Source organism: Ornithorhynchus anatinus, chromosome 2, assembly GCF_004115215.2.
Source record: "Ornithorhynchus anatinus isolate Pmale09 chromosome 2, mOrnAna1.pri.v4, whole genome shotgun sequence".
NCBI classification, from domain to species: domain Eukaryota; kingdom Metazoa; phylum Chordata; class Mammalia; order Monotremata; family Ornithorhynchidae; genus Ornithorhynchus; species Ornithorhynchus anatinus.
In genome coordinates this window covers 107,312,806-107,324,597 of record NC_041729.1, presented here as the reverse complement: position 1 = coordinate 107,324,597, position 11,792 = coordinate 107,312,806, and the positions used below count along the sequence as shown (strand labels likewise).

General features: G+C 44.5%; 1 non-coding gene across 1 annotated transcript; it reads right to left on the bottom strand.

Annotated features, from left to right (window-relative positions):
* Positions 1 to 11,174: 11,174 nt before the first annotated feature.
* Positions 11,175 to 11,311, bottom strand: LOC114809836. Its single transcript, XR_003757610.1, has one exon. It is a non-coding gene; the product is annotated as a small nucleolar RNA SNORA7 (small nucleolar RNA).
* Positions 11,312 to 11,792: the final 481 nt, after the last annotated feature.

The following is an 11,792-nucleotide window of genomic DNA, read 5'->3' as shown; positions in this document are numbered from 1 at the left end:
GATCTCCTCCAACTATTTGCAAAAACATACTGTAAAACTGAAGGAAGTGCCATGAAAGGTCATCTAATAATAATAGCCTGTTGTTGGGCAGGGATTGTCTCTATTTGTTGCTGAATTGTTCCTTCCAAGTGCTTAGTACAGTGCTCTGCACACAGTAAGCTCTCAATAAATATGATTGAATGAATGAATGAATGCAGCTGCTGCCTGGCACATAGCAATAAATAAATTCCAGTCCTGACAGAATAGTCTTACCTCTTAAGTACATGGGGAGGGATCAGAAAACAATAATAATCATCATCAGCAGGGTGGAATGTCTATTTCATTCAGGTCACTGATAAGAATAATAATAATAATGATGGCATTTGTTATGCGCTATGTGCAAAGCACTGTTATAAGCACTGGGGAGGATACAAGGTGATCAGGTTGTCCCAGGTGGGGCTCACAGTTAATCCCCATTTTACAGATGAGGTAACTGAGGCACAGAGAAGTTAAGTGACTTGCCCAAAGTCACACAGCTGACAAGCAGCTAAGCCAGGATTTGAACTCATGACTTTTGACTCCCAAGCCCAGACTCTTTCCACTGAGCCTCGCTGCTTCTCATAGCAATCAGGTTGGTCTTGCAGGGGTGAGACCCAATAGGACCCCATTGTTGGTGGTTTCCCCCCCAACTGCCCCAGCTATGTCCCAAGAAACCCCTGGACTGGCTCTGATCCCGCCTCAGGCACCAAATCCTGGCAGGCCTATCTTGTTGGATCCATTCTTGGTTCTGATCAGGGCTTGTTTCTGATCATGCTGGGCTTTGTGGTTTCATAGCTCTGGCCCCTCTGCGGTTGCCACTACATTTATAAAAATGAAATTAAATCAAAATGTTGCCATGTCAAAAAATCCTAGGTACCGTTAATATCCAATATTCATGTTATCTTATACCAGTAGGTTGCGCTTTAAAAAGACTGGCTACTGCAGTGTTATTGTCATGGGTAACAATGACCAGAGAGCTGTGTAAATGGGCAATTCATGTCATTTCCTGAGCTCAGGCATCTTTCTTTATTCAAAGTAAAGCCTGGGAATGGAGAATTCCCAAGACACACACTTAGTATAGTGGTCTGCACACAGTAAGCACTCAATAAATACGATCGATTGATTGACACCACTGAGCCAGGGACTCCCCAGCACAAACTGCTGTGTGACCTCGTTCAAATTATTGAGCTTTAACTGTGTGCAGAGCACTGTATTAAGTACTTGGGAAAGAACAATAACAATAAACACAGTGAAGTGACCTTGAACAGGTTACTTCACTTCTCTGTGCCTCAGTTACCTCATCCTCCTCATCCTCATTATGCATAATGAGGATAAAGACAGTGATCCCCAGTTGGTACATGGGCTGTATCCAGCATGGTTATGTTGTACCTACCCCAGCACTTAGTACAGTGTCTGGCACATAGGAAGCGCTAAACAAATACCATAAAAAAGACCTAGCACAATGTTTGTCAGCCTGAGGAATTTAGTGAAGTGCCAGGCACTTTGCCGAAACTGTGATCAAGACCAGACTTCATAGCCAAAGGAGAAGTCTAATCAATGCCAGACAATGGCTCAAATCAGATATACTGCAGGTCAAGTGTATGTAAATGCAGGCTCTGAAATTTCGGTAGCTAGTTAACCCCTAAACATGCCCTGGTGACTAGGACACCTATAAAGATTAATGTTAACTCATTCTATGACCGATTTCCCTCCTGGGCCCTGGAAATAGCAACAGCATCCCTGCTCGAGAATCTTATCCTTTAAATGACCCAATGATACCTCTTCTATATATGTAAATGAGGACCTCCTTCACAGTCTGTCAATCAGCACCTATCCCAACCTCATTTTTTTTCCTTAAAAGAAAATTGTATTCTTTCCTTGGCCATTTAATCAAAAAAGTTAAAATGAGTCACCATGTACGATTAATGGTGCTGTCAAAAAGTCAGAGGTCTGCAGTGCTTTCTCTGCAGCCAGAATTCTGGAGTTTATTCACTTATTCAATAGTATTTATTGAGTGCTTACTATGTGCAGAGCACTGTACTAAGCGCTTGGAATGTACAAATCGGCAACAGATAGAGACAATCCCTGCCCACTGACGGGCTTACAGTCTAATCAGGGGAGATGGACAAAAACAATAGCAATAAATAAAATCAAGGGAATGTACATCTCATTGAAAAATAAATAGGGTAATAAAAAGATATACAAATGTGCAGATGAGCACAGTGCTGAGGGGAGAGGAAGGGAGAGGGGGAGGAGCAGAGGGAAAGGGGGGAAAAAGGGAACTTAGCTGGAGGGGAGGTGAAGGGGGGCGCAGAGAGGGAGCAGAGGGAAAAGGGGAAGCTCAGTCTGGGAAGGCCTCTTGGAGGAGGTGGGCTCTCAGCAGGGCTTTGATGAGGGGAACAGAGTTAGTTTGGTGGAGGTGAGGAGGGAGGGCATTCCAGGACAGGGGGATGACGTGGGCCAGGGGTCGACGGTGGGATAGGCGAGAATGGGAGACGGTGAGGAGATGGGCGGCAGAGGAGCTGAGAGTGAGGGGTGGGGAGTAGAAAGAGAGAAGGGAGAAGAGGTAGGAGGGGGAAAGATGATGGAGAGCCTTGAAACCTAGAGTGAGAAGTTTTCGTTTCGTGCGGAGGTTGATAGGTTGGAGATTTTTAAGAAGGGGAGTGACATGCCCAGAGCGTTTCTGAGGAAGATGAACCGGGCAGCCGAGTGAAGAATAGACTGGAGCAGGCAGAGACAGGAGGAAGGGAGATCAGAGAGAAGGCTGACACAATAATCCAGCCGGGATATTATGAGAGCCCGTACCAGTAAGACAGCTGTTTGGGTGGAGAGGAAAGGACAGATCTTGGCGATATTATAAAGGTGAGACTGGCAGGTCTTGGTGATGGATTGGATGTGTGGGGTGAATCAGAGAGCTGAGTCAAGGATGACACTAAGGTTGCGGGCTTGAGAGACAGGAAGGATGGTCGTACCATCCACAGTGATAGGGAAGTCAGGAAGAGGACAGGGCTTGGAGGGGAAGATAAAGAGCTCAGTTTTGGACATGTTGAGTTTTAGGTGGAGGGCAGAGATCCAGGTAGAGACGTCCTGGAGGCAGGAGGAGATGCGAGCCTGAAGGGAGGGGGAGAGGACAGGGGCAGAGATGTAGATTTGAGTGTCATCTGCATAGAGATGATAGTCGAAGCCGTGAGAGCGAATGAGTTCACCAAGGAAGTATGTGTAGAGGAAGAACAGAAGAGGGCCAAGAACTGACCCTTGAGGAACTCCTACAGTTAGAGGATGGGAGGGGGAGGAGGAGCCTGCGAAGGAGTCCGAGAATGACCGGCCAGAGAGATAAGAGGAGAACCAGGAGAGGACGGAGTCCGTGAAGCGACGGTGAGATAAGGTGTGGAGGAGAAGGGGATGGTCTACAGTGTCAAAGGCACCTGAGAGGTCAGGAGGATTAGGATAGAGTAGGAGCCACTGGATTTGGCAAGAAGGAGGTCATGGGTGACCTTAGAGAGAGAAGGCTTGGTAGAGTGGAGGGGATGGAAGCCAGATTGGAGGGGGTCCAGGAGAGAATGGGAGTTAAGGAATTCTAGGCAGCGAGTGTAGATAACTAGTTCTAGGAGCTTGGACAGGAAGAGTAGTAGGGAGACAGGGTGATAACTGGAAGGGGAAGTGGGGTCGAGAGAGGGTTTTTTTAGGATGGGGGAGACATGGGCATTTTTGAAGGCAGAGGGGAAGAAGTCATTGGAGAGTGAGCGGTTAAAGATAGAAGTTAAAGATAGAAGGAGGAGGGAAGGGGCGATGGTTTTTTATAAGGTGAGTGGGAATGGGGTCCGAAGCACAGGTGGAGGGGGTGGCACTTGCGAGGAGGGAGGAGATCTCCTCTGAAAATACTGCAGGGAGGCATGGGAAAGTAGGGGAGAGGGTTGGGGCGGGAGGGAGACCGAAAGGAGAGGGGTGACTTTGAGGAGCTCAGACCTGATTGTGTTAATTTTCATGATGAAGTAGGTGGCCAGATCGTTGGTGGTGAGGGATGGGTGAGGGGGAGGAACAGGGGGCCTGAGGAGAGAATTAAAGGTCCAGAACAACTGGCGGGAGTGATGGGCATGGGTGTCAATGAGGGAAGAAAAGTAGTTTTGCCTGGCAGAGGAGATGGCAGAATTTAGAGGAGAGAAGTAATAAGGGGAGGTACGGGAGAGGATGATGGCAAATGAGAAAAGGGCTACGGAAAAGAGGATAAATCTTTCTCACATTTCAGGGGCTGACCTTCACTGAGCAGCCTGGGTAATCTTAAAATATTGTCCTAAGATGTTTCCTGGTTAATATTTTTTTTTAAAAAAACTTCCAATTCCAAAGGAGGGAAGCAGGCACATCCAAGAGATGATACAATAAGATTTCCCTGGTTTGCCATTCATTAAGCGGTTGCCCACTTGGGATCTCAGAGCCTGCACACAATCCCATCCAGAATGACATCAGGATGAAGTATCTTTTTGTTCATTAAATTAACATCCTCTTCCAGCTTATCTTGGTCTCTGTACCCAAAGAGCTGTTTTCCATGCAAAGCGTATCACCCTGGGTACAATCTCGTTCCTCAAGTGTTAAAACATGACCTAGTGGATATGGCACAGGCCTGGAAATCAGAAGGACCTGGGTTCTAATCCTATATCCACCACTTGTCTGCCATGTAACCTTGGGCAAGTCACTTAACTTCTCTGTTTCTCAGTTACCTCATCTGCAAAATGGGGATTAAGCCTGTGAGCCCCATGTGGGAAAGGGAGGGCATCTGACCTGATAACTGTATATCTACCCCAGTGCCTAGAATAGTGCTTGGCACATAGTAAGCACTTAACAATGCCAACGTTATTAAAGGCACACAAGGAAGATTAAAAGAAGCAGCGTGGCTCCGAGGAAAGAGCCCAGGCTTGGGAGTCACAGGTCATGGGTTCTAATCCCAGCTCCGCTGCTTGCCAGCTGTGTGACTCTGGGCAAGTCACTTCACTTCTCTGCACCTCAGTTACCTCATCTGTAAAATGGGGATTAAAACTGTGAGCCCCACATGGGACAACCTGATCACCTTCTATCCCCCAGCTCTTAGAACAGTGCTTTGCACATAGTAAGCGCTTAACAAATACCACCATTTATTTTTATTTATTTAAAATAACTCCTACCCCAAAGCCCTAATATAACAAATACTTTAATCATATCAATGGTAGTTATTGATAAATAGTGTTGATTGTACACTTACTATATGAGGAGCACTGTTTATTCGTAGGCATGATCCGTGCCCACAAGGAGCTTACAGTCTAGCGGGGAGGGGGTCTGAATAGACAGTTCTGGGGTTGGACCGGCTTTGGGGAGAATTTTAGAGGTTTATTTTAAACACTCTTGGCACAGCAGTCCTTTATGACTAGGTACAGAACTGCAAGTATGAGATAAACCAATTTTTTTGAAAAGTTTCCACAGTGCAGGGTTTAAGTGGGGACAGAGATTAGGTAGACAGATTTCCAAATGGAAAAACTGGGATATTTAACAGTTCCCCTTTCAGCCCTCCGTCAGGATTCTGCTCATCCCCATTGGAAACTCAGAGATGGAAAAATGCAGTGTCCAGCCTCTCCTCATCCCCCTTCCTCCTCAAATCACAGGTTGTCAGTTAATGTGACATGGCTCCTTGATGCTCAAGATAACACTGGGTATTAAGCATGTGCAGTGAGAGTTCTCCTCACATCCTCTGTGCACGCTGTAAACCCCACACACCCAGGCAGCTCCTGAGTTGGGAATTTGAGGTGGGGTTTAGAGGGTTCAGGTCAGTCAAGCATATTTATAATAAAGATGGTATTTGTTAAGCACTTACTATGTGCCAAGCACTGTTCTAAGCACTGGGGGAGATACAAAGTTACCCTAGGAGGGGCTCACAGTCTTAATCTCCATTTTACAGATGAGGTAATTGGGCAAGTCACTTAAATCCTCTAGGCCTCAAAGTCACACAGCTGACAAGTGGCGGAGCAGCATTAGAACCCATGACCTCTGACTCACTAAACAAGGAGCGCTTACTGTGTGCAGAGCACTGTACAAAATTCTTGGGAGAGTACAACAATAAGCAGGCATATTTCCCACCCACAGCGAGCTTATCACCTCTAGGGACAGAGATCCCCGCAAGAATGTACTCAGGTGATATTTCTAACTCTTCTCCTTTGCTACTTCCTTTCCTCCCACTTTCTCCCTAACCAGACCACCCAAACCCCGAAAGCCTAAGGAGGATGGATAATCCTTAGTAAAATGCTTTGTACACAGTAAGCGTTCAGTAAATACAATTAAATGAATACTATGTTCTTGTCTTATTCTGTTGAGTCATTTCCGACCCATAGTAACGCCAATGACATCTCCCCCAGAATGCCTTGCTGTCCATCTGCAATTATTCTAGTAGTGGGTCCGTAGAGTTTTCTTGGTAAAATTACGCAAGTGGTTTACCACTGACTCCTTTCACGTAGTAAACTTGAGTCTCCACCCTCGACTCTCCCATAGTAGAAATTCCAAATTAAGTGTCAGGCAGTGAAAAGGGACAGCCAGCCCAAATGTCCACGGCAATTAATAGGCCCTGAGAATCCCCTGAGCACTAAGAGGGACCTTAACCCAATGGGGCACCTGGTCACCCTAATGGTCACTGTATTTTCATGCTGACTCTAGCTTTATATTCATTAAAGCTATTAAACTCTGCTACACTGCCAACAACACAGAAGGCACTCTTCCCCAACCTCAGCATCAGCTCTGTTTATGGTTGGGAGGGAGGAGGAAGTCTTCGTGAGAGGATTGGACACTACTCATACACAAGGAGTGGAAAGCAAAGCAAATTTTGAATCTTGAGAGTTTTGAATTGTGAGTCCTGTAGAATGTAAATTCCTTCTGAGACGGTAAATTCCTTGTGGGCAGGTATCATGACTACTAATTCTATTGCATTGTACTTTATCAAAAATTTAGTATTGTGTTATGCACACAGTAAGCAATCACTTATTCAACCACATTTAAACATTTACTGCATGCAGAGAACTGTGATAATGATAATGATGGTGGTATTGTTTAAGTATTTACTGTTTGCCAAGCATGTTCTAAGCGCTGGGGTAAATACAAGTAATCAGATTGGACACAATCCCTGTCCCATGTGGGGCTCCCATTCTTAATCCCCATTTTATCGATGAGGTAACTGAGGCACAGGGAAATTAAGTGACTTGTCCAAGATCACACAGCAGACAAGTGGAGGAGCAAGATTAAAACCCATGACCAAACCCGTGCTCTTCCCACAAGGCAATGCTGACTTCCCATAGTACTTGGGAGAGTACATCTATCAGAGTTGGTAAACATAAACATGTTCCCTGCACACAAGGATCTTACGGTAAATATGATTGAATGAAAACAGAGATGAATACCCGATTGAATAGCGAAGCAGCTTGGCGTAGTGGATAGAGCATGGACCTGGGAGTCAGAAGGTCATAGGTTCTTATTCTGTCTCTGCCACTTATCTGCTGTGTGATCTTGGGCAAGTCACTTCACTTCTCTAGGCCTCAGTTACCTCATCTGTAAAATGGGGATTAAGACTGAGCCCCACGTGGGACAATCTGCCTTATATTTACCCCAGTGTTTACAACAGTGCTTGACACAGACTAAGTGCTTAACAAATACCATAATTAGTACAGAGGGAAAGACAAAAAAAGTTTGACTGTTAGCCCAAGTTAGACAAAAAAAAACAAAGCTAATTGAGGTCATGAGTTCGAATTCCAGCTCTGCCACTTGTCGGCTGTGTGACTGTGGGCAAGTCACTTAACTTCTCTGTGCCTCAGTTCCCTCATCTGTAAAATGGGGATTAAGACTGTGAGCCCCACGTGGGACAACCTGATTCCCCTATGTCTACCCCAGCGCTTAGAACAGTGCTCGGCACATAGTAAGCGCTTAACAAATACCAACATTATTATTATTATTATTTTAATACTAGAGCAGATTTCCTTTAAAAATTCCACAACTGAAGGTCATGATTTTCCTGCATCCCTTTAAAACACGGTGGGATTTCTTTAGTTGGCCCCAGTGCTACCTTGTTTTAGAGAAACTGACAAGCAGAGTCTGAATAGTAGTTTTAGGCTTGAAGTCACAATGCAGGAGAAATCAGAGGTTTTACTTGTTTTTCTTAGGAAAAGTTTCAATCATCCATACCCCCAATGCTATGGGGAACTTACTACTTTATATGCATAGGACGGAAGTCTCTTTCTGCACTCCTTCAAATGAGAAGATAAACAGATCAGCTTCTCAAGGCGAACCAAACTGCCTGGTATTGAGAATATCCATTAAATGGATTTCCACAATAGGATTATATTTGACTCATTATAAATGCATCATACACGAACTCACTGTACTTTCATGCTGACTCTAGCTTTATATTCGTTAAAGCTTTTAAACTCTGCTACACTGCCAACGACATGGCTACTGCAGTCTATTTCATTTCTTCTTGTTACCTCCTTAAAGACAGAAAAAAAAAAGCCCAGGAACCTATAATAAGCTTCTGAGAAATAATGTTGACCTCATAGTCTGTACTCAGGTACAATTCCCCACTGGTCAAAAAGGAATTTCTTGTGGTTTGTTTCTTGACTTAAAGCAAAAAAAATTTTGAAAAGATTTGTAGTAAAACCTGTACAACACTGTGCTTTTGCTCTTGGAGAGCACAGTTCATTGAAAAACATGTTACAGGAGCCATGGAAACTAGAATTTTTTTTAATTACTGTATATTTTGACAAATATTTAAGAATAGTAGATTGTTAAATTTGACATTATTTATACGTATCTCTGTGTCTGTGTGTGTACCTTTTCCTTGTTGTGAGCGTTGTCTTCTTTGTATGTCAGTACTTGAGCATGTGTGTATCTGAATACATCTGCTCATACTTGGCTGTCAAGTTTACTCCTACCTTCCTGGTGGCTTCCTTGTCTGTCTCTCTTTCTGTCAGCCTTTATAAGTCTGAAGAAAGAGAAAGCTGTCCATCTCCATCCCGCTCCCTGCCCCTTCCACACCCCCTCAACCACTACTGTGTAGGGGCAGACTACAACCAAAGACCAATTCATAGTCACTGAGACTATTAACTATGTAGAACAAAATCCGCAGAGTAAAAAGATTACTGGATAGAAAAAAAAAGTCAGTGTTAGACTGCAAAGCTTGTTGTGATCAGGGAATGGGTCTACTTATTGTTACATTCTACTCGCCCAAGCATTTAGTATAATGCTCTGCATACTGCAAGTGCTCAAATACAATTGAAAGAAAAGATTAGACATTACATTTTAGGGGTTCCCCATTCTTTAAGAAATATGTGAGTTCAAGGGAGAAGAAGGGGAAAGGATCAGTGGGGTGTCATCAAAATTATGATAGCTTTATTTCCCTTTTGGAAAATCAAAGTTTGGTTTCCTGCAAGACAGACAGGGACACTCACCACTCCACTAGTTATCAGACTATTTTACAGGATCTCCAAAATGCAACTATCATCATTAGCATCTTCAAAGAGACAGAAGGACACTCTCCCCCTCTAGACTGTTAGCTTGCAAAGAGCAGGAAGCATGTCTACTAAATCTATTGTATTTTACTTTCCCAAACATTTAGTACAATGCTCTGTACACAGTAAACATTCAATAAATACCAGTGATATTTTTATTGATTGATTGAGGTCTCCAGGGTTGGCAAGATCTTAGCCACAATCCTCCCAGACTAGCTTACTATGTTAATGCTAATAATAATGGTACCTGTTAAGTGCTTACTATGTGCCAAGCTCTGGGTATGTCACTCCCCTCCTCAAAAACCTCCAGTTGTTGCCTATCAACCTTTGCATGAAGCCAAAACTCCTTACTCTTGGCTTCAGAACTCTCCATCTCCTTGCCCCTTCCTACCTCACCTCACATCTCTCCTTCTCCAGCCCAGCCTGCACACTCTGCTCCTTTGCCGCTGCCGACCTCCTCACAGTCCCTCAACCTAGCCCGTCAACCCCTGACCCATGTCCTACCACTTAGCTGGAATGCCCTCTCTCCTCACATCCAAACTAATTCTCTTCTCCTCTTCAAAACCCTACTGAGAGCTCACCTCCTCCAGGAGGCCTTCCCAGACTGAGCCCTCTCTTTCCCTCTGCCCCTCCCCCCTCCCTCTGCTCTACTCCCTTTGCTTCCCACAGCACTTGTGTATATTTATATATATTATTACTCTATTTTATTAATGATATCTGTATATCTATGATTCTGTTTATCTATTAATAGAAATCTATCTATTAATATCAATATTAATGCCTGACTATGTTTTGTTCTGCTGTCTGTCTTCCCCTTTTAGACTCTGAGCCCGTCGTTGGATAGGGATTGTCTCTATCTGTTGCCGAATTGTACATTCCCAGTGCTTAGTAGAGTGCTCTGCACACAGTAAGCGCTCAATAAATATGATTGAACACGACTGAAGCACTCACCGTTCTAAGCACCAAGGTAGATCCAAGCTAATCAGGATGGACACAGTCCCTATTCCAGACTGGGCTCATACTATTTATCCTTTTTTTTTTTTTTTTTTTTTTTTTAACAGACCAGGTAACTGGGGCACAGAGAAGTTAAGTGACTTTGCCCAAGGTCACACAGAAGACAGGTGGTAGAGCCAGGAATAGAACCCAGGACTTTCTGACTCCTAAGCCTGTGCTTTATCCACTACACCAAGCTGCTTCTCTAAGAGTTGAATTGTTCTCTCCCAAGCCCAGTGCTCTGTGTACAGTAATCACTCAATAAATATGATCGAATGAATGACCATCATTGATCTTGCAATCCCACAATCCCACCAGGATATCAACCCATAGTGTGACATGATCCTCACAGAACATCAGGTACAGAAAAAATGCAGGGAACAGCATTAAGACTTCAATATAGTTTTCATCAACTTTGCCCCGAATCTGTTTGTCTTGTTATGCCATCAAGTCATCTCTGACCCACAGTGACACCATGGGCGCATTTCTCCCAGAATGCCCCACCTCCACCTGCAATCATTCTGGTAGTGGATCCATAGCGCTTTCTTGGTAAAAAAAACAGAAGGGGTTTACCATTGCCGCCTTCCGCGCAGTCAACTTAGTCTCCACTTTCGACTCTCTCCCATGCTGCTGCTGCAGCACAGGTGAGTTTTGACTTGTAGCAGATTGCCTTCCACTCGCTAGCCATTACCCAAGGTAGGAATGGAATGGGTAGGCCTCTGCTTGACTCTCCTCCCATGGCCGAGACTGGTAGAGTACTGGAAACTCTCCAGGTGTGACCCCGAGAGGAGACTGAATCTGCTATCCTCAGTAAATTTGACTGCCCTGAATTCATCAAGATTCTGAGACTTATGATGACAGTGGTTGATCGAGCCAGGCCCCATTACCAATAGGGTACAATGAAGCTGCAGAGTAGACAGTCCTTTTTTTATGGCATTTGTTAAGCACCGTTCCAAGCACTCAGTAAATTAGGCTGGACTTAATCCCTTCCCCTCATGGGACTGATAGCTTAAGAGGAAGAACAGGTGAACTGAGGTACAGAGAACTTAAGTCACTTGCCCAAGGACACACAGGGAGCATGTGGTACAGCTGGGATTAGAACTTTTCTTCTGAGTCCCAGCCCGATGCTCCTTCCACTGGTCCATGCTGCTTCTCTGTTTAATTTATTCTACACAACCACACCATGAGGATGCAACCAAAGCTTAAATGCTTGAGTTAAGATCTTTGGAGAAACTCTTCCAGCTCAAAAACTCTGAGCACTCAATATAGTGC